Here is a 22,287-nt window from a genome sequence, read left to right as displayed (position 1 = left end):
GGATAAGCAGTTATTTTACCACATAGGTAAAGCACTACCACTAATGTCCATTATAGATTAGTGATGGTGATGTTGTTTTATTGAGTGCTAGCATAAAGAAGGCAGAGTGAAATGTTCAAATTTATATATGATACAGTCTTTTCTGGCCAGTAAAATCCGAGAGAAGAAAAAAACTGCAGGCTCTGAGAGTGAGCAGAATATGGTCAATAATTTTGATACAGACAAGTGTTAGGTTCTCCTTATGGAGAATAATTAGAACTTGATTTCTGAACTAATGGACATCTTGCAGATGATTTTTGTTGTTGTCGTTGGTCAAAATCGACTCAACATTCTTTCATGACCAAGAAGGAAATCATGGGAGTTATTAGAAAAGCACTTTGAAGCCAACCAAAGTATTTTTATGAAGGCATTTTAAAAATGGAATTTTGAAACCTGTATTATTAGTTACATTTTGGAAGTTTGCATCAAGAAAACCAATGAATTGCGGAGAATGAGGGGTCACTTCTTATAGCTCCAAGAAACTTGAAGACATAAAGAAATTAGTAAATGTTGGAATGGTCCAAATGTTGGTAGTCCAAATTGAGACAATTGAGACATTGCTTAGATGTTGAGGTAAACTTATAATGATACATTGTGGTTAGACTTTAAGGAATCCAGGCCAACAGAACCTTCCTGTACAATGCATATAGGCTTGCAGTTTGGGAGTCGGAATGAATTGTATTAGAGTTTGAGCAAGTTACCTAAACTAAATTAGAATCTTCTTTTTCTTGGAAAGTGAAAATAATGAATAGTGCCTACATGATAGGGTGAGGATTTAATGAAATAATACATGTAAAGCTGAGGTTAGTGGCTTGTATTTACCACCTAAATATAAGCTGAGCACATAGCAAGTACTTTATAGAATGGTAGCTGCTGCTGTTATTACTACATTATTCTTATGTAACGCACCCCTGTGCAAAGGCGAGGTAGGTGCCTGAGCTAAATGGGCCACAGGTTCGGTTTAAGAAACCAGTTCTTAGGTATATTCTTGTATGAGTCTGGGCAGACTAACGAATTACTCCCAGATCCGAGTGGCTTCACACAGCAAAGGTTTATTGCTCAAGTTCTGGCGCAGTGTGGATGGCATGGTTGGGGAGAGTAGGAGCTCTATTTCATGTAGTTATTTAAGGACATAATTCCTTTTGTCTAGTGGTTCCACCCTCCCCAAGGGCTTCGGAATCCTCTCTGGATTTCTGGCATTGGAACAGCTGGTAAGGGAAGAAAGAAAAATGGAAGGTGTTGTGGGCCAGCCCAGGAAGCTCTGTGCATTACTTCTGCCCAAAGCTCATCATCTGGAACTTTAAATACATTGCCCACTGTAACTGAACTGGAGGCTGGGGAATATAGACTGACTATGGGCCCAAAAGGGAAAGGAAATATCTGTCACAGATTTCTTCCTGAGCTTTCCGTTACATGTCAACCAGGATAGAAAGTGGAAAGAAGAAATTGTTACAATGTATTATCACAGCATGCTCAAATGGATGAAATATGAGCATGAAGATGAAGCAAAGGGTTTGTTGATTACATTAGGTGATAAATAATTTTAATCACTAATCCTTGTATTCAACTGTAATAACATTTAATAAAGTCCTTAATTTACAAAATGCAGTCCTATCCTTTAGGTAGGTAAGGCAGCGTAGTGAAAAGAGCATGGTCTTTGAAATAACACAGGCTTGGGTTTAATTTGTGGCTCCCACACCCACCACCTGTGTGAGCTGAGACTGATTAGTTACCTCTTTATGCTTTCATTTCTCATCAGAAAAGTGAAATCCGAAGAACCATTTCCTTGGGAATTATGAGGGTTAAATGAATTACAATAGTAAAGCATCAAGCCTAGTGCCTACTCTCTCTCTCTCTCTCTCTTTTTTAATAGTAATTATTGGGTCACCTGGGTGGCTCAGTGGGTTAAGCTGCTGACTTTTGATTTCGGCTCAGGTCATGATCTCAGGGTCCTGGGATCAAGCCCCTCTGTGCTCAGCGGGGAGTCTGCTTCAGGATTTTGTCTTTCTCCTCCTACCCCTACCCCTGCTCACACATGCACTCTCTCTTTCTAAAATAAATAAATCTTTTAGAAAATATGTTAATTTTTTTTTAAATTAGTGATTATCATTTGACTGACTTATTCAGCACTTTTGAGAAATGTTATTAGCCCCAAGACACTTAGGTTCAGGTAAAGCAAATGATTTGTTAGAGTTTGGCCAGAACTAAACCCACTTTTCCGATTTCAAATCCCTGATCTTTATTTTACCAAGAACATATATCAGAAATGTTTCAATTAACATGGTAGAAAAGAACCTCAAAGGCAAGCACCTAAAATTTATCTAACCATGGCTTACTTTAAAACGAGGCAAATCTAAAGAAAAGAAAGTACTCAAAAATTTCAAGTATTTACTCATGATTTAAAATTCTATGTCCCACACTCCTTCCAGGTTATAAATTAAGTTGTGTCTTCCCATTCAGACATACTTCCTATCTCTTGGGAATGAAATGCATAGTGTGATTCTTTGTGGTTCAACTGTAAGTCAAACAGAGCAGAGTTCTGGGATATCTAAACTCCCCGGCTGGAAAGCCCAGGCTGCTCTTAGTCAGTAACCCAATGTGGATGTGTATAGCCTTTCAAAGACTACTATTACTTAGTATCACGATGGAAATTACACTATTTCTGAGTAGGCAGTATCTTTAAGTCCCCATGATTCTTAGTCTGGTTGGCAAGAGTTTTTTTTAGGAATCACAGCTGTAAACATGCACTTAATTTATTTTACACCCCGTTTTACACTTTTTTCTGCAAGCATTTTAAGTTATATTCACACCTATTAGTAAACTAATGCCTGCATATCTTCTCATGCCTGCCCTTGTATTTATTTTATATACATTTTTCTCACCCTCTTCTAACTTGGCTTCACACTTTTTTTTTTTTTTTAAATACTAGAGCTCATTAGTTTTACTTCCTTTATACTCTGCCTGGATCACTTCTTTCATGTCCAGTGAAATCCTGCTCCAGCAAAAAGCAAAGTAGAAAACAACATTTCCATTTGAAATCATTGCTATATTTACTATACTATTATGAAATGGTAAAGATAAGAAAAATGAGCTCATTTCTGGCAAGTTAAGATCTCAGCTTAAAAATACAAAACCAAAACCAAGCATCAGCTTATCCAATAAAAGTTTCAAATTGTCAAATTTACATTTAAAGTCTTTTTTTGCTGTCACAGAAAATGGAAGCCTATTTATCAAAGCATCTATGTGGATATCCAAGCTGGTGCATGCCTATTAAAAACCAAATGGGCTTTTTAAAGCTGATCTTAGTCCTTTGAAATAAAAAGTTCTTGAATAAAAAAATAGCCTTCAGTCTCCCTTATTTACTCTGTTTCATTAGACTATGTACTTTTATCTGGGCAGACACAAGTTTATTCAGCCCCATATTAAACTGATGTAGATCAAAAATGAATTAAAGGGGCCACAAAGAAAATATATGCTGTTATTTCTAAACCAAATGCCTAAAATAGGAGTGTTAGGGCCATTTATTAAAACTTTATCTGTACCACACAAGCACAGGAAATTCGAGCTGTATATATTATGCAACCAGGGTTACTATTAAAAATACTTAACAACCAGTACAGCACAGGAAGCAATTAATCAGAGCGGATACATATTATTTGCTGTATACGCTTCTGGATGATACTGTTAGATCTCTGTGGACAACAAAAAATTAGCAATACATTTGCCAGCAGGTTATTGTGTTTCTATGTTACCAAACCATAGCTTAACATTTTCATCAAGAAAATGACTAGTCTTATAAATAAAATCTTTTTCTAACTTTTCTTTGTAATTAATATAAGCTTCTTCAACAAAAATTATTGCCACATCTACTATTGGCTGAAACAGTCCTAATTCTTCCAGAGTGGCATAATTAACAGGGCCATCATTAGTCAGATGGACTTGTGTGGAGAAGCAATCATGATTTGAGAAGCTATACAGATCTGGTACAAGGATGTTTTCAAAGTATGAGATAGGACTAAAATGTACTGACTCCAGTTCAGTTCTATCTATAGAACACCTTGATTCTCAAGACTTGATACTTTCAAATTATTACAAATATATAAATTTTTTAGAACTCAGATGCTGTAATTATATAAGTATTGCGTATATAATATATGTATTGGATTAAATATATTTTATGTAATTTCTAATTAAATATATAATCTCTAATTTTACATAATTTCTAATATTTACCTAATATGATTCACAGTATAACATATACATTATGTTATTGTATATGTTATAGGAGTATATTATACATATAATTATATACTTCTAATGTATGATTATAATGTATAATTATAATTGTGTAAACATACATAGTTATATAGTTTATGAGCTATATACACATAATTTGAATGTTCTATATTACCTCACTCTATTAAAAGACAATAGGGGAGCAGTGTAGTGTAAGTAATGGAATGTTTCAGATCTTAGGTTTGCCCTTACTAGCTATACAACCTAAATGTGCTTTATTTCTCTAAGTCTTAGTTTTTTTTAACTTTAAATGGGAAAAGTAATACCGTCTTAGAATTGTATAAGGTAAGGAATGTATATGGAAGACTTACTGGGGTAGCTGGTATTGGGTAAACATAAAATACATTGTCTGGCAAAGCAGAAAAGGAGGGAGGAGGTAGATCAGAGCAGCAAGAAGCGGCTTTTACCTGTTACTATATTTACTTACATTGTTTCGATTCCAGTGATCACATTGAACTTCTTTGTAATATATAACTCGAGTTTCAAAAACAGAGCATGGCTTTAAAAATTCTAAAATAGGAAAAAATATTTTGATGTTCTCAAACAAGTAGTAAGCGGCTATTTCTTGAATAAGTCAGGGCAGTGAGACTTACAAAGATGAAAATGACCAATATGAGGGGAAACTTTGCAAACACATCAATTGTAGTGTGTGGTTTGTTGATTACAGAATTCTTACATGGTGGGAAAATGCTGATTTCAAATGACTCTTCAGTTTTACAGAGTTCACATCAGGGTTAAGACTAGTGAATGTAACACGAGAAGGTTGATGTAGAAAAAAACCAAGCCACAAAGTCAAAACTCCCCAAACAGTATTTGGCTGAGCCCTTTGCAGTTAACAGAATTCTCCATGTCGCTTTCTCAATCCTGCAGTCAGAACTCCCACCAGAAATGCTAGTGGAGATTCCCCGAAACAGAAACAAGCATCATTGTGAAAAGATTTCTGCTTACTTTGCTTCTCAAACTTGGAAGTTGGTTAGCGTTTCTGGTTTGACCACCAGATGTTTAAGAAAGGAAAATAGTCTTCAGGAGTCTTAGCAAATATTCCAAGCATAAACAACACTTAGTATTTTTGTTTCATAAAGGATTAATATTTGTACAAAGAGAAAACAAAAATGTCCCTGTATCAGATTTCTCAAAAAATTTTTAATTTGGTATACTAGGAAAGGAAAAGAAAAAATGGATATAGCAATGTTTATATTGATTTTTATCACCATACTGAACTTGTCTAGGACATCTGGATTATTTAGGATATCATTTTATCTAAATATGCTGTATTTACATGATTATTTTGTCAAAGAAATTCAAAACACTTGATATAAATTTAAAGCTCTGTGTTTACATCTGAGTGCCAAACAGCTTAATTTTTTTTAACATTGCTGTAAACACCATTCTGATATCTTTCTGCACAAGGCTCTCAAAATATTGAAGAAATCCTAAGCCCTTTCTTGCCCTACTCTTTAAGGGGAGGTGTTGTCAGCTTTCTGGCTGGTGGTATATTAGAACACAGCTGAGGGTAGTGACGTGTTTCACATTCATAAAGGCAATGGCATAACCATGGCAGATACTAAAAAGATATAAAAATCTGCTTCTCCTGCTGCCCCTCACCCCAATCCCATAAAGTCTATAAACATGTTGACATAATGGGTAAACCAGCAGGTAAACCTTACAATACTGAGTGGAGAATAGATGATGCTTTAAGTAAACAGTTCTAAATCTCCAGTTTTTGAGACAAGGTCAGAAACATTTTCTGTGGGAATCAAGCAGGGATAAAACAGCAAATAATTCTGTACTTACATGGCATTCATTGGCACGCATCCCCCTGTATGTATCTTGTCTTCATTTTTTTTAAAAAAGAATTTATTTATTTATTTGAAGAGAGAGAGGGCGAGAGAGCACAAGCTGGGGGAGCAGCAGAGGGAGAGGGAGAAGCAGGCTCCCCACTGAGCAGGGTGCCCGAAGACGTGGGGTGGACGCTTAACTAACTGAGCCACCCAGGCACCCCTTTTGCCTCCGTTCTTGAAAGATATTTTCACTAGATGTAGAATTCTAGGGTAACCAATTATTTTCCCTTCATCTCATGAAGGATGAAGGATGTCAGTGTTCCTAGCCCCTAGAGTTTCTGCTAAGATGTTGGCAGTCATTTGAATTATAGTTCCCCTATATGAAATGAGGGCTTTCTCTCTTAATCCAGCCCCACCTTCCAGCAGTTGTAATTGTCCTAAATTTTGTCCTGTCGTTTAAATCATAAGATTGTGGCTTTCTATCTGAATTCTAACCATCCCATATATGTGCCCCTCACAGCAGCCTGCATTTGGGTTAGGTTAAAAAAAAAAAAACCCTGTTAAAAACATAGGAAGCATATCATGCCGTTTCCTTCATCTGAGCGTTGAATCCTTTTCATTATCATCTTATTTTTGTTCACTCTCCGGAGTCTTCAAGTGGTTTTATTTTTTGTTTATGCAGACTTTTGTAGTTTTATCTAATGAAAGGTTTACCTGAGAGGAGCTTACTTGGCCATGACAGGAAATAGAATGCTCACAATAATATGCACCCTGTATTTCTCAGACTGGACTAGATAAATGGTTAAAATACAGTCATAACAGTAGTTTTAAAAGTAAGTTCCAGCCACACCCTCATCTACTCACAGGGAATTTTAGCCCTCGTCACTTTTTTCCCAAATTACTTGGAAGTCCTCAGTGGATGTTTCATTTACTCTCCATATACATGGTGTCTGATTTTCTTTTCTCTTTCTCTGGCTTGCTATAACTCTTATCCTTTGTGAGAATTTTGGCCCAATATGAGTTAGAGAAAAGAGTTCTCACAAGAGACTACCCTCACTTCTGATACCAACTACAAATTTAGGGGTTTCCCTCAGCTTTGATAACTTACCAGAAGAGCACCAAGAACTCTCTGAAAACTATTATGGTTATATCTTATGTAAGGGAGGGAAAGATACAGATTAAAATCAGCCAAAGGAAGCAGCACATAGGGCAGAATCTAGAAGAAGCACCAAACGCAGAGCTTCTATTCTCTGCCTCTGGAGTCAGGATGCCTTACTCTCTTGCTCTCAGTGTGTGACCGTATACAGAGAGTATTGCAAATCAGGGAAGCCCACCTGAGCCTTGGTGTTCAGAGTATCTACTGTGGGCTCCATCATGAGGCCATGATTGATGGCCATGTGGTTGATCTCAATCTCTAGTCTCCAGCCCATCTGGGCATGACCAAAAGCCCCCTCTTCCCTAGATTGCATTGTTGGTTGCTCAGACATGGTCATCCCCCAACCCTAAATACTGTTGAGTATGGCCCTTTCCCACCCTAAATCACTTTGTTAGACCATCCCGCATGATCTGAAGTCCCAAGGTAAACAAAGACACTCCTATCAGGAGAAATGGACTCCCAGAATCCAAGATTACCTACCAAAGGACAGCCCTTCTCTTTGGGCAAGGCCAAATTCTTTACATACTTGTTATTAATGGCAACCAAAAACAGTAAGATAACTATTGATACCCATTAATCCCTCAAGGATATTCAGGGCATTGTGTTTTTGTTGCTGCAGAAACAATTGGTACTGATGTAGTTGACACCTTGTGTTCTTGATAACCCATGGAGATTTCTGAGAAGCAGTTCTCTTTACTTTTTACTGATCATATTTTTTCTGATTATTAACCTCTTATGTGAATTGATGGCCCCAGCACAGAGGACAATCCCATGGTAGAAACTATTATCTTTTCTTTCTGCCACATTTTGTTTCCTCTGCTGGAGTTGCTCTTCCTACTTATTTTTGCCTGGATAATTCTTGATTCAGATCAGAGGTGACTTCCTATAGGAAAGCATACTTGACTGCCCCAGTGTTGGGGAGTTGCTCCTCCTAGTGCTCTCACAGCATACTTGGCTTGCCTCTAACCCCCACAAAAAGTGTGATGATATGACACATTTAACCTTCCCAATACCCGGGACTATGAATTTCTTAGGGCAGAAATGGGTCCTATTTACCTTTGCATGTCTGGCATCTTTCATGACATATGACACCAAATAGGGGTCAGCAAATGATTGTTAAATGAATGCTATACTTTGAAATGTCACTCCTCTGAAACTGACCTACTGTTTTTAAACAAAACATGTATAGCTCTTCTGTCTTTTCTCTTTGACTGTTTACTGAGAAGATTCTTAGTCCCTCAGGCTAGGAGGGAGGGTTCCTACAGATCCCTAATATGTCCACTCAGGCTTGAATTCTGGAGTGAGCAGAGTTTAATATCAGTCTGGGACATGTTCATTGGCCAGAATTTATGCCACCATTGTACATTAAAAGATTAAAAAAAAAAAAAACTGCACCTGGGCCTTTGCAGAGAAAATTCATTTCCTCTCAGAAGTAACAGGGCTCCTCTAGTTCAGAGGTTGCGGAAGAGGTTCTCAGAATATAGTGCTTTACATCTCATAATGATATGATGTTCAAAATTATCATGACATGAACATCCATGTGTAAATCATATTTGTTTATAGGCAAATGAAATATAAAATAATCCTGATATTATTCAATTACCTTGGAATTCTTTATTTTTTCAAGTTCTTTGCCCATTTTTGATTTTTTAAGGTTTTTGTTTAATTTCCAGTTAACCTAAAGTGTAATATGAGTTTCAGGTGTACAATATAGTGATTCAACACTTCGATTCATCACCCTGTGCTCATCACTGGTATATTCCTTTCCTCCATCACCTATTTAACCCATGCTCCCATCCACCTCCCTTCTGGTAACCATCAATTTGTTCTCTACAGTTCAGAGTCTGCTTCCTAGTTTGCCTCTTTCTCTCTTCCCCTCTCCCCCGCTTTGCTCATTTGCTTTGTTACTTAAACTCCACGTATGAGTGAAACCATATGGTATTTGTCTTTCTGTGACTGACTTATTTCGTTTATGATAACACTCTCTAGCTCCATCCATGTCATTGCAAATGGCAAAATTTCATTCTTTTTTATGGCTGAATAATATTCCTGTGTGTGTGTGTGTATGTGTGTACCATACCTTCTTTATCCCTGCATTAATTGATGGATATTTGGGCTATTTCCGTAATTTAGCTATTATAGATAATGCTATGATAAACATTGGGGTGCATGTATCCCTTTTGAATTAGTGCATTACTAATACCTAGTAGTGCAATTGCTGGATCATAGGCTAGCTCTATTTTTAACTTTTTGAGGAAACTCCATACCATTTTTCAGAGTGGCTACACCAGTTTGCATTCCCACCAGTAGTACAAAAGTGTTCCCCTTTCTCCACATCCTCACCAACACCTATTGTTTCTTGTGTTGTTGATTGTCACCATTCTGATAGGTGTGAGGTGATAGCTCATGGTAGTTTTGATTTGCATTTCCCTGATGGTAAGTGATGTTGAGCATCATTTCATGTGTCTGTTGGCCATCTGTATGTCTTCTTTGGAAAAATGTCTATTCATGTCTTCTCATTTTTTTTAAAAGATTTTATTTATTTGAGAGAAAGAATGAGAGAGAGAGAGAGAGAGCACATGAGAGAGGGGAGGATCAGAGGGAGAAGCAGACTCCCCGCTGAGCAGGGAGCCCAATGCGGGATTCGATCCCGGGACTCCAGGATCATGACCTGAGCTGAAGGCAGTCACTCAACCGACTGAGCCACCCAAGCACTCCATGTCTTCTCATTTTTTAATTGGATTGTTTTTGGGGTATTATTTTATAAGTTCTTTATATGTTTGGATACTAACCCTTTATCAGATAAGTCATTTGCAAATATCTTCTCTCATTCTGTATGTTATCTTTTAGTTTTGTTGATGTTTTTCCTTGGCTGTGCATAAGCTTTTTGTTTTGATATAGTCCCAATAGTTTATTTTTGATTTTGTTTCCCTTGCCTTAGGAGATGTATCTGGAAAGAAGTTGCTATAGCTGATGTCAAAGAAGTTACTGCTGGGGCTCCTGGGAGGCTCCGTTGGTTGAGTGTCTGCCTTGGGCTCAGGTCATGATCACAGAGTCCCGGGATTGAGCCCCCCATGTTGGGCTCCCCGCTCAGTGGGGAGTCTGCTTCTCCTGCTGCCCCTCACCCCAATCATACTCTCTCTCTCACTCTCTTTCTCTCAAATGAATAAATAAAATCTTTTTTAAAAAAGTTACTGCTTGCATTCTCTTCTCTTCCAGGATTTTTATAGTTTCAGGTCTCATATTTAAGTCTTTAATCCATTTTAAATTCATTTTTGTGTATGGTGTAAGAAATGGTCCAGTTTCATTCTTTTGCATGTTGCTCTCCAGTTTTCCCAGCACCATCTGTTGAAGAGAATTTTTCCCATGGGTATTCTTTCCTGCTTTGTCAAAGATTCACTGACCATGTATTTGGGTGTTTATTTCTGAGTTTCCTATTCTGTTCTGTTGATCTATGTGTCTATTTTTGTGCCAGTGCCATACCGCCTTGATGACTACAGCTCTGTAATATAACTTGAGTCTGGAATCGTGATGCCTCCAGCTTTGCTTTTCTTTTTCAAGATTGCTTTGGCTATTCAGGGTCTTTTGTGATTCTATACAAATTTTAGAATTGTTTGTTCTAGTTCTGTGAAAAATGCTATTGGTATTTTGATAGAGATTGCATTAAATGTGTAGGTTGCTTTGGGTAGTATAAACATTTTAAAAAATATTTGTTCTTCCAATCCCATGAGCATGGAATGTCTTTCCATTTCTTTGTGTCATCTTCAGTTTCATTCATCAGTGTTTCATAGTTTTCAGAGTAAGAGTATTTGAGATTTTTCTTGTTTCTTGAGGTAGGCCTGTATTGCTATATCCTTCCCTCTTAGAACTGCTTTTGCTAAATCCCAAAGGTTGTAGACTGTTGTGTTTTCATTTTCATTTGTTTCCATGTATTATTTTATTTCTTCTGTGATTTCCTCGTTGACCCATTCATTGTTTAGTAGCATATTGTTTAACCTCCATGTACTTGTGGCTTTTCCAGATCTTTTCTTGTGGTTAACTTCAAATTTCTTAGCATTGTGGTCAGAAGATGTGCATGGTATGACTTCAGTCCTTTTTTATTTGTTGAGGCCTGTTTTGTGTTCTAATATGTGATTTATTCTGGAGAATGTTCCTTGTGCGCTTGAAAAGAATGTGTATTCTGGTGTTTTAGGATGGAATGTTCCAAATATATCTGTTAAATCCATCTGGTCCAATGTGTCACTCAAGACCATTGTTTTCTTGTTTATTTTCTCTTTAGATGATCTGTCCATTGATGTTGATGTCCCCTATGGTTATCGTATTAGTATCAACTAGTTTATTTATGTTTGTTATTAATTGTTTTATGTATTTGGGGTGCTCCCATGTTGCATGTTTGGGTGCATAAATATTTACAATTGTTAGATCTTCTTGTTGGATTGTCCCCTTTATGATTACATAGTGCCCTTCTTGTTTCTTGTTAGTCTTTGTTTTAAAGTCTAGTTTGTCCAGAGTATTGCTACTCTGGTTTTCTTTAGACATCCATTTGCATGATAATTGTTTCTCCATTCCCTCGCATTTTTTTTTTAATTTCAATTTTTTTAAAGATTTTATTTATTTGACACAGAGAAAGAGACAGCTAGAGAGGGAACACAAGCAGGGGGACCGGGAGAGGGAGAAGCAGGCCCCTGGCTGAGCAGGGAGCCCAATGCAGGGCCCAATCCCAGGACTCTAGGATCATGACCTGAGCCAAAGGCAGACACTTAACAACTGAGCCACTCAGGCATCCCCATTCCCTTGCTTTCAATCTGCAGGTGTCTTTAGATCTAAAATGAGTCTCTTGTAAGCAGCATATAGATGGGTCTTGTTTTTTTATCCATTCTGACACCTTTGGAGTGTTTAGTCCATTTAAATTCAAAGTAATTATTGATAGACGTGTATATTGCCATTTTATTACTTGTTTTGTGGTTGATTCTGGAGATTTTCTCTGATCCTTTGTCTTTCTGTCTTCATGTTTTGCTGATTTTTTTAGTGCAATATTTGGATTTCTTTCTCTTACTCTGCATGTTTATTAGTGGTTTTTGTTATATGGTTACTATTAGTTTTGTATATAACCTCTTCTGCATATAGCAGTCCAGGTTAAGTTGATGATCGTTCACGTTTCAATCCATTCTTTTTTCTCTCCTCTCCACATTTTACGTATATGTTAATTATATTTTATATCCTTCTTTTGTGTGTGTATCTTGACTTTTATACAAACATTCGTTTTTACTGCTTTTTTAAAAAATTTTGTTTTGTTATATTATGTTAATCACCATACCTTACATCATTAGTTTTTAATGTAGTGTTCCATGATTCATTGTTTGCATATAACACCCAGGGCTCCATGCATTACATGCCCTCTTTAATACCCATCACCAGGCTAACCCATCCCCCTACGCCCCTCCCCTCTAGAACCCTCAGTTTGTTTCTCAGAGTCCATAGTCTCTCATGATTTGTCTCCCCCTCTGATTCCGCCCCTTCATTGTTCCCTTCCTACTATCTTCTCTCTCTCTCTCTCTCTTTTTTTTTAAACATATAATGTATTATTTGTTTCAGAGGTACAGGTCTGTGAATCATCAGTCTTACACAATTTACAGCACTCACCATAGCACATACCCTCCCCAATGTCTATCACCCAGCCACCCCATCCCTCCCACCCCCTACCACTCCAGCAACCCTCAAGTTTGTTTCCTGAGATTAAGAATTCCTTATATCAGTGAGATCATTTGATACATGTCTTTCTCTGATTGACTTATTTCACTTAGCGTAGTACCCTCTCGATCTATACACGTTGTTGCAAATGGCAAGATTTTGTTTTTTGTTTTTTGGTTTTTTTTTTGATGGCTGCATAACTTTCCATTGTATATATATACCACATCTTCTTTATCCATTCATCTGTTGATGGACATCTTGGCTCTTTCCATAGTTTGGCTATTGTGGACATTGCTGCTATAAACATCAGGGTGCATGTACCCCTTCGGATCCCTACATTTGTATCTTTGGGGTAAATACCCAGTAGTGCAATTGCTGGGTTGTATGGTAGCTCTATTTTCAACTTTTTGAGGAAGCTCCATACTATTTTCCAGAGTGGCTACACCAGCTTGCATTCCCACCAACAGTGTAGGAGGGCTCCCCTTTCTCTGCATCCTCACCAACATCTGTCATTTCCTAACGTGTTAATTTTAGCCATTCTAACTGGTGTGAGGTGGTATCTCATTGAGGTTTTTGATTTGGATTTCCCTGATGCCGAGCGATGTTGAGCACTTTTTCATGTGTCTGTTGGCCATTTGGATGTCTTCTTTGCAGAAATGTCTGTTCATGTCTTCTGCCCATTTCTTGATTGGATTATTTGTTCTTTGGGTGTTGAGTTTGATAAGTTCTTTATAGCCCTTTATCTGATATGTCATTTGCAAAATCTTCTCCCATTCTGTCGGTTGTCTTTTGGTTTTGTTGACTGTTTCCTTTGCTGTGCAAAAGCTTTTTATCTTGATGAAGTCCCAGTAGTTCATTTTTGCCCTTGCTTCCCTTGCCTTTGGCGATGTTTCTAGGAAGATGTTGCTGCAGCTGAAGTCGAAGAGGTTGCAGCCTGTGTTCTCCTCTAGGATTTTGAAGGACTCCTGTCTCACATTGAGGTCTTTCATCCGTTTGGAGTCTATTTTTGTGTGTGGTGTAAGGAAATGGCCCAGTTTCATTCTTCTGCATGTGGCTGTCCAGTTTTCCCAACACCATTTGTTGAAGAGACTGTCTTTTTTCCATTGGACATTCTTCCCTGCTTTGTCAAAGATTAGTTGACCATAGAGTTGAGGGTCCATTTCTGGGCTTTCTATTCTGTTCCATTGATCTATGTGTCTGTTTTTGTGCCAGGACCATACTGTCTTGATGATGACAGCTTTGTAATAGAGCTTGAAGTCCGGAATTGTGATGCCACCAGCTTTGGTTTTCTTTTTCAACATTCCTCTGGCCATTTGGGGTCTTTTCTGGTTCCATACAAATTTTAGGATTATTTGTCCCATTTGTTTGAAAAAAGTGGATGGTATTTTGATAGGGATGGCATTAAATGTGTAGATTGCTCTAGGTAGCATTGACATCTTCACAACATTTGTTCTTCCAATCCACGAGCATGCAACGTTTTTCCATTTCTTTGTGTCTTCCTTAATTTCTTTTCTGAGTACAGAAGTTTTCTGAGTTTTCTGAGTACAGATTTCTATAGTTTTCTGAGTGCAGATTCTTTGCCTCTTTGGTTAGATTTATTCCTAGGTATCTTATGGTTTTGGGTGCAATTGTAAATGGGATCGACTCCTTAATTTCTCTCTCTTCTGTCTTGGTGGTGGTGTATAGAAATGCCACTGATTTCTGTGCATTGATTTTATATCCTGCCACTTTACTGAATTCCTGTATGAGTTCTAGCAGTTTTGGGGTGGAGTCTTTTGGGTTTTCCACATAAAGTATCATATCATCTGCAAAGAGTGGGAGTTTGACTTCTTCTTTGCCTATTTGGATGCCTTTTATTTCTTTTTGTTGTCTGATTGCTGTGGCTAGGACTTCTAGTACTATGTTGAATAGCAGTGGTGGTAGTGGACATCCCTGCCATGTTCCTGACGTTAGGGGGAAAGCTCTCAGTTTTTCTGAATTGAGAGTGATATTCGCTGTGGGTTTTTCATAGATAGCTTTTATGATAGTGAGGTATGTACCCTCTATCCCTATACTCTGAAGAGTTTTGATCAGGGAAGAATGCTATACTTGGTCAAATGCTTTTTCTGCATCTGTTGAGAGGATCATATGGTTCTTGTTCTTTCTTTTATTAATGTATTGTATCCCATTGATTAATTTGCAGATGTTGAACCAAACTTGTAGCCCAAGGATAAATCCCACTTGGTCGTGGTAAATAATCCTTTTAATGTACTGTTGGATCCTACTGGCTAGTATTGTGGTGAGAATTTTTGCATCCATGTTCATCAGGGATACTGGTCTGTAATTCTCCTTTCTGATGGGGTCTTTGATTTTGGGATCAAGGTAATGCTGGCCTCATAAAATGAATTTGGAAGTTTTCCTTCCATTTCTATTTTTTGGAATAGTTTCAGAAGAACACGTATTAATTCTTCTTTAAATGTTTGGTAGACTTCCTGTGAGAAGCCATCTGGCCCTGGGCTCTTGTTTGTTGGGAGATTTTTGATTACTGCTTCCATTTAGCAGATTACTGGACCATTTAGCCCATTTACATTCAGGGTAACTATTGAAAGATATGAATTTAGTGCCATTGTATTGCCTGTAAGGTGACTGTTACTGTATGTTGTCTCTGTTCCTTTCTGGTCTGTGTTACTTTTAGGCTCTCTCTTTGCTTAGAGGACCCCTTTCAATATTTCTTGTAGGGCTGGTTTCATGTTTGCAAATTTTTTTAGTTTTTGTTTGTCCTGGAAGCTTTTTATCTCTCCTTCTATTTTCAATGACAGCCTAGCTGGATATTATTCTTGGCTGCATATTTTTCTTGTTTAGTGCTCCGAATATATCATGCCAGTCCTTTCTGGCCTGCCAGGTCTCTGTGGATAGGTCTGCTGCCAATCTAATGTTTCTACCATTGTAGGTTATAGACCTCTTGTCCTGAGCTGCTTTCAGGATTTTCTCTTTGTCTCTGAGACTTGTACGTTTTACTAGTAGATGTTGGGGTGTTGACCTATTTTTATTGATTTGGGGGGGGTTCTCTGTGCCTCCTGGATTTTGATGCCTGTTTCCTTCCCCAAGTTAGGGAAGTTCTCTGCTATTATTTGCTCCAATATACCTTCTGCCCCTCTCTTTCTTCTTCTTCTGGGATCCCAATTATTCTAATGTTGTTTAGTCTTATGGTATCACTTATCTCTCGAATTCTGCCCTCGTGATCCAGTAGTTGTTTATCTCTCTTTTTCTCACCTTCTTTATTCTCCATCATTTGGTCTTCTATATCACTAATTCTCTCTTCTGCCTCATTTATCCTAGCAGTTAGAGCCTCCATTTTTGATTACACCTCATTAATAGCCTTTTGATTTCGACTTGGTTAGATTTTAGTTCTTTTATTTCTCCAGAAAGGGTTTCTCTAATATCTTCCATGCTTTTTTCAAGCCCAGCTAGTATCTTTATAATTGTCATTCTGAACTCTAGTTCCAACATCTTACTAATGTCTGTATTGATTAGGTCTATGGCAGTCGGTACTGCCTCTTGTTCTTTTTTTTGAGGTGAGTATTTCTATCTTGTCATTTTGTCCAGAGGAGAATAGATGAAAGAGAGAATAAAATGCTAACAGCGTAACAATGACCCCAGAAAAATATACAGTAAACAAATCAGAAGAGTCCTGAAACTGGGGGAAGAGAAAGGGAAAGAACAAAGGAAAAAAAAAGAAAAAGGAAAAAAAAAGTGTATATGATCAAATATGATCACGCTGGTGAATAGATCAGTGCCACACACTAGATTTTGGACGTATTTTGGTCTATTAGAAGAAACTGCCTCTCAAAATTTTAAAGAAAGAAAAACTTACATATATACAAAAATAAGGGTAAATACGATGAAGGGATGGAATATGACTGTAAAGATGAAAATTATAAAAGATTTTATAACAGGAATTAATAAGAAGTTGGTTGAAAAAAGAAAGAAGAGAAATTTAAGAAAAAAAGGGAGAGAATGTGATCAGGCAGGAGACTAGAACAAAGCCATACACTGCAGATTTAGGGTATATTTTGGTCTTTTAGAAGAAACTATATCCCAAAATTTTAAAGAGAGAACAACTTATATATATATACCAAAAATAAGGTTAACTACAATGAAGGGATAGAATATGACTCTAAAAATGAAAAAAAAAGATTTTTTCAAAAGGTATTGATAAGATGTTGGTTGAAAAAGGGAAAAAGAAAAATTCAAAAAAGAAAAAAACAGAAAAAGAAAAAAAGAAAATTAAAAAAATTAACTTTGAAGGACTAAAGGGTCACGGGGAAAAGAGCCATGAATTCTATGTGCTGTATTCCCCTAGTGCTGGCGTTCTGTCGTTCTCATTGATCAGTAAACTTGGTCTTGCCTGGCTGTTCTTGGTGATCTTCTGGGCGAGGGGCCTGTTGCAGTGGTTCTTAGATGTCTTTGCCGGAGGCGGAATTGCTCCACCCTTGCTGGGGGATGGGCTAAGTTATCTGCTCGGGTTTGCTCTCGGGAGCTTTTGTTCCCTGCAAGCTTTCTGTACAGCTTTGGAGGATGAGAGTGAAAATTGTGACCTCCCAATCTCCGCCCTGGAGGAGCCAAGAACTCGGGGCCTCACTCTTCAGTGCGCCCCCAGAGAAAAGCAGTCAGTCACTCCCATCTCCCCAGTCTCCGGCCACACTCCGTGCTCATCTGGCCTGTCACCGAGCATTTCTATCTCTGGCACACAACCCCGTTTGGAGTCTCCAAACCCGGCAGATCCCTGCAGTGCTCTCCCACGCTGCTCCTCCCAGGAGAGGAAGGGGAGTCTCCCTGGATCTGCCACTTGTTGGGTCCCTGCTGGAAGAGCAGTGGCCCAGTTGTGCCGGGGATCATGGTTTATGGCAACCCTGAGCTGAGAGCCCACTCCTCACCTTCGTCTCTGCAGCCGGTTTCCCAGCTCCGATACCTGGGAGCTCTGCCACAGTCAGGCACCACTGGTCTTTCTGTGACCCCGAGGGTCATGATACCACACTGTCCTGCGAGGGTTCCACCCCCCCACTTAGCCACTGGAGCAATGTCCCTCAGTGGAGTAGACTTCTCAAAGTTCCAATTTTGTGCTCTGCTGCTCTATCACTTGCCAGAAGCGGCTGACAGAGGCTCCTTCCCCCCCACGGTCTATCTTCCCAAATATCGCTTCCAATTCAGTTCTTGCACATCCTTCCTTCCAGAAAGTGGACGCTTTTCTGTTCAGAGAGTTGCTGCTATTCTTTTCTTTGATCTTCTGTTGAGTTCGTAGGTGTTCAGAATGGTTTGATCCCTATGTAGCTGAATTCCTGGGACCAGGTGAAATTTAGGTCTCCTACTCCTCTGCCACCTTGCTCCTTCTCCCCGTTTTTACTGCTTTTGTGTTTCCTGCCTTTTTACTGTCACTTTTGGCCCCTCCTTTCCTCTTTAATATTTCCTGCAGGGCTGGTTTAGTGGTCATGAAAGAACTCACGAAGCCAATGGCTTCAGGGAAACATTCTCCTTGTGTGTTCCTCGTTCACAAAAGAAACATGTTACCCATCTCTGTATCCGTGGCTTGCTCCCCACAGCAGCACCCACAATCTGTTTCTCCCCTAAACTATGTCTCCTACTTCCTACCTTCCTTGACATAGCCTCTTCTCTCCCTTTAGTTGTGGAGTTTGTTCTGTCGCTGTCCAGGTCGATTTCTAAGGTATTTAAGATGATGTGATAATTATCTAGCTGTGTTCTTGGGATGGTGAGCCTAGGGTCCTCCTATTTCATTGCTATCTTCGTGTTCTCTTCTGGAATTCATGTATTTAAAAGTAAAGCAGGATGCATATTTCTTCATTTTATTTAAAATGAATAATAGTGGAAGTGCTTTTTAAACAAAATGTTTTGCCCTTTCATATCTAATAGGGTACAAATAATAGTAAAATAAAGTTTGTAGGTCCTGATGATCACATAATTCCCAAGCTAAGAGAACATATGTCTCTAAAATATAGCAAGCCAGGGCTTCTAGGGTACACTTTTAGGAGCCAGTCTTGCACTTACACTAGCCAGAGAGTAAGTGTCCCCTTAAATTTTGTGCCCCGTGCACATTGCTGCCTGAGCCTAGTCTTGGCCATGAATATGTTCTGGGCCCATCACTTATGAAATACGTGGCCTTGGAAGTGGAAATTATACTCTCTAAACCTCAGCTTCCTCTTAAAGAGAAGATGGCATCTTGAGAATTTTAATTTCATGACAGTGTGTGCAGGATGAGGGGAATATAAAAGCAGAGGACCAATAGACAAGTTTTAAAGAATCATAAACTTATAGAATAAAAAATGATAAACTAACCTGATAAATTTATTTTATTTCTTTCATTTTATTGAGGAGGATCTTACTCAACAGGATGCAAAGACTTATCTAAGGCCATTAATCTGTTTTGAGCAGAACCAATGCTGGAGATGTTTCCAGGATTCTGTTCAGTGTTCTCTCCATTATACCCCACTTACTAGACAGCATAGTGAAGTAGCTTGGAGAGTCTGGGAACACAGACTCTGGGAACTTAGATAAGGAAGAGAATAATGCCATCAACTGAAATAACCAATGGAAGTTGGTAGGAAAGATGGTGAGTTAGCAAAGGATTGGAGTAGAAAAAACATACTTACGCTAGGATGTGAAAGATTTAAATAATACGTGAGAAAGAACTTTCTGTGAAGGAAGCCTCCTAGGGGTTTGTAATAGGATATTTAGGCAAACTGAGAAGATCTTTCTATGATGATCTTTAAAGGTAGGCTAATTTTGGGGGGATGTTTAAGTGTAGCATTGCTTGTAAGCAAGAATTTGTATACAGTAATTCCTCAAGCTCCATCTGAAACCTGCAACTCTTTGAGGTTCTTAGATTTAGTGCACTTGGCTTGTAAAATGGATGTTGGATATGGGACATAAAAATAAGAAGGATTTGAAATGACCCTTTAAATGGGAGAGGAATCAGCCATGCTGTATCAGAGGGGTTACTGTGGTGTAACCTTTTCAAATCCTGCAGGCTGTAGTGCTTTTTAAGACCCAAGAATCTGAAACTTCATCCCTGCACTAACTATATGTAGCTGGAGCATCTCCCAAGGCAGTTACAAAGAAGGAAGACTGCTTTATCAAGAGGCAGCATCTGCACCAGACAACTAGGAAGGTTCTTGAACTGAGTTTTCATCAGCAAAAAGGGACGATGAGCCTGACCGAGTGGTTGTCTCAACAGTTCCCTGTTGAAGACAGTCTGTAACCTAAAGAAGTTACATTTAACATCTTTTTAGTTTTCTGGCTCAATTGGTAAATAGTTATATTTTCATCATTGGTGGTTTTCTTCAAACATAACCATGGACTCAAAATACTTTTACAAAAATAAAATGATTTTAAGGAAAATACTATATTTCAATCTGTATTATTGTGAGAGAAATCAGAGTGACCAAAAATGATGTTTCAAAATCCAACTTTGAACTGTGTTTTGCTGATACCCAGAAAAGCAACTTTTACTGTGGAAATATGTAAGTGTTGGTGAACTAGACCACATAAATTTGCTATTTTTCAGTGGAGTAGTTTTTTTTTTTTTTTTTTTTTTTAAGTGTCTTGATGAGAGAGAGAGTATGGGGGCTACTAACTAGTCCATTAACTGCAGTGATGGGTACCACTCAGAAGAATGTGTTCAGATCTATGGTCTTTTCTTTATGGTACATGGATTTTATTTCAATGGCCATTACAAAGTAGTCTGAAGGACATGGGCCAGAAATTATTATTAATTCAGGTAAACTAGAGAAACATTGGCAGTAATTATTTTTGTAGGCACGTAGTTGTGTGATCCCAGGAAAGCCTTCATTGAAATTGGTCATTTGGGGATGGTGACTGCCCTCAGTATCCATCTATTTGGATAGGATGGAGAGGGTCTATAGGAACGAAGTTTTGGGTACTAGATCTTGGGGCCATAGAGGAAGGTGATGCTGAAATGATGACAATATTATGGGATTCATTCACAAGCCCAGTCTATGGGTGAGCGTCAGCTTCTCCAACTTTGAATGGACTACAGAGGAATGCAGAGCCATTTTGATACCAGGAAGGTTTTGTGAGCAATTGCAAGCAGGAATTTTGGTATATAGAAATCTTTCAGCCAAATGCTGGCATACTGCAAATGAATTAGAGCTATTCTTTTTTTGTAGCATTAATTCATATTCTTGCTCTATAGTCTTTGCCCATTTCACAGAGAAATGTTGGATCAAACTCTTGATGAGAAGTTATGGCCCAGATGGGTGATAGGGATTAAGGAGGGCACTTGTTGTGATGAGCACTGGGTGTTGTATGGAAGTGATGAATCACTGATTTCTACTCCTGAAACCAATATTGCACTGTATGTTGACTAACTAGAATTTAAATAAAAATTTGACAAGAAAAAAATTATTATGGCTCTTCCATATACATGACCACCCATTTTCAGCACCACTTATTTCTGAAAAATCTCCACAATGTCTCATATGTCCAAGAGGAAAAAAAGAAAAAGGCCACTCATGTTTGTTACCATGCTGCCAGCAAGTCACTTGGGGTGGGGATTGCATTATAACCACTGCACTTGATGCCTTTCTGGGAAACAGCTTTCCTGCTTTCCACTGGCCTCAAGGGTGCCTACCACTGCTTGGCCCAGTGCTCTGCAGGCCTCACCAGATGTGGCCACTCCCATTCAGACCGCTGGTGGGGTGGTTTCTTTTTCCATATTAATTTCAAATTTTTATTTAGATGCCAGAGCCTATAATCTCAGAGCTTTACTGGAAAATAGCAGCGTTAGCTCTGAATCTAATTTTTCTTCCATATGTGTTGCAAAACCCATCCTTAGAACTGTCTGGCAGCATGACCCCAAGGCATCACATTATTTATCATTTTTTTCTCTGATTTTCTCTAGGTTCTTCCAATCCCCAACTCTCACATACTTCATATTTCCTCCTTCCAGTGAAAAAGTACAAAAGCTCTAATGCATTTCAACTTGTCCAAATGGGCCTTCAGTGTGGAAGATGACCTTAGTCTCTCAAACAGGTAAGGGAAATCACTTTTGAAGTAGCAAGACACAGTACTAGAATAATATTACCTAGGGTAAGTAACAAACTGCATTTATTTTCATGTTTTTATAGTTTGAATGTGTAGCCATAATCACATCGATATAAATCTACCCACAAGCACAGTCTTTGTAGAATCTCTGTTTTAAAGGTCGGGACTGTTCTTTACCTACTCTAGTAAATTCTGCCTAAATACTCCTTTCCTGCTAGCTTTGGTTTACTGATACCATGACGGTCACGCTAATCTCTACTCAACTCT

The 22,287-nt window shown here is 38.4% G+C and overlaps 1 long non-coding RNA gene across 3 annotated transcripts in view; it reads left to right on the top strand.

Moving 5' to 3' along the window:
• LOC148164691 (uncharacterized) overlaps positions 1 to 22,287 on the top strand; it is a 231,956-nt gene that overhangs the window by 31,758 nt on the left and 177,911 nt on the right. For all 3 annotated transcript variants that reach the window (XR_015767859.1, XR_015767860.1, XR_015767861.1), the window contains exon 3: positions 21,878 to 22,008. This is a non-coding gene — a long non-coding RNA (uncharacterized LOC148164691). The remainder of the gene's footprint in view (positions 1 to 21,877; positions 22,009 to 22,287) is intronic.

This window comes from Eumetopias jubatus, unplaced genomic scaffold, assembly GCF_037043125.1.
Source record: "Eumetopias jubatus isolate StellerSeaLion01/CBP00866 unplaced genomic scaffold, mEumJub1_p1.0 scaffold_3, whole genome shotgun sequence".
NCBI classification, from domain to species: Eukaryota; Metazoa; Chordata; class Mammalia; order Carnivora; family Otariidae; genus Eumetopias; species Eumetopias jubatus.
This window is presented reverse-complemented; position numbering and strand designations above follow the sequence as displayed.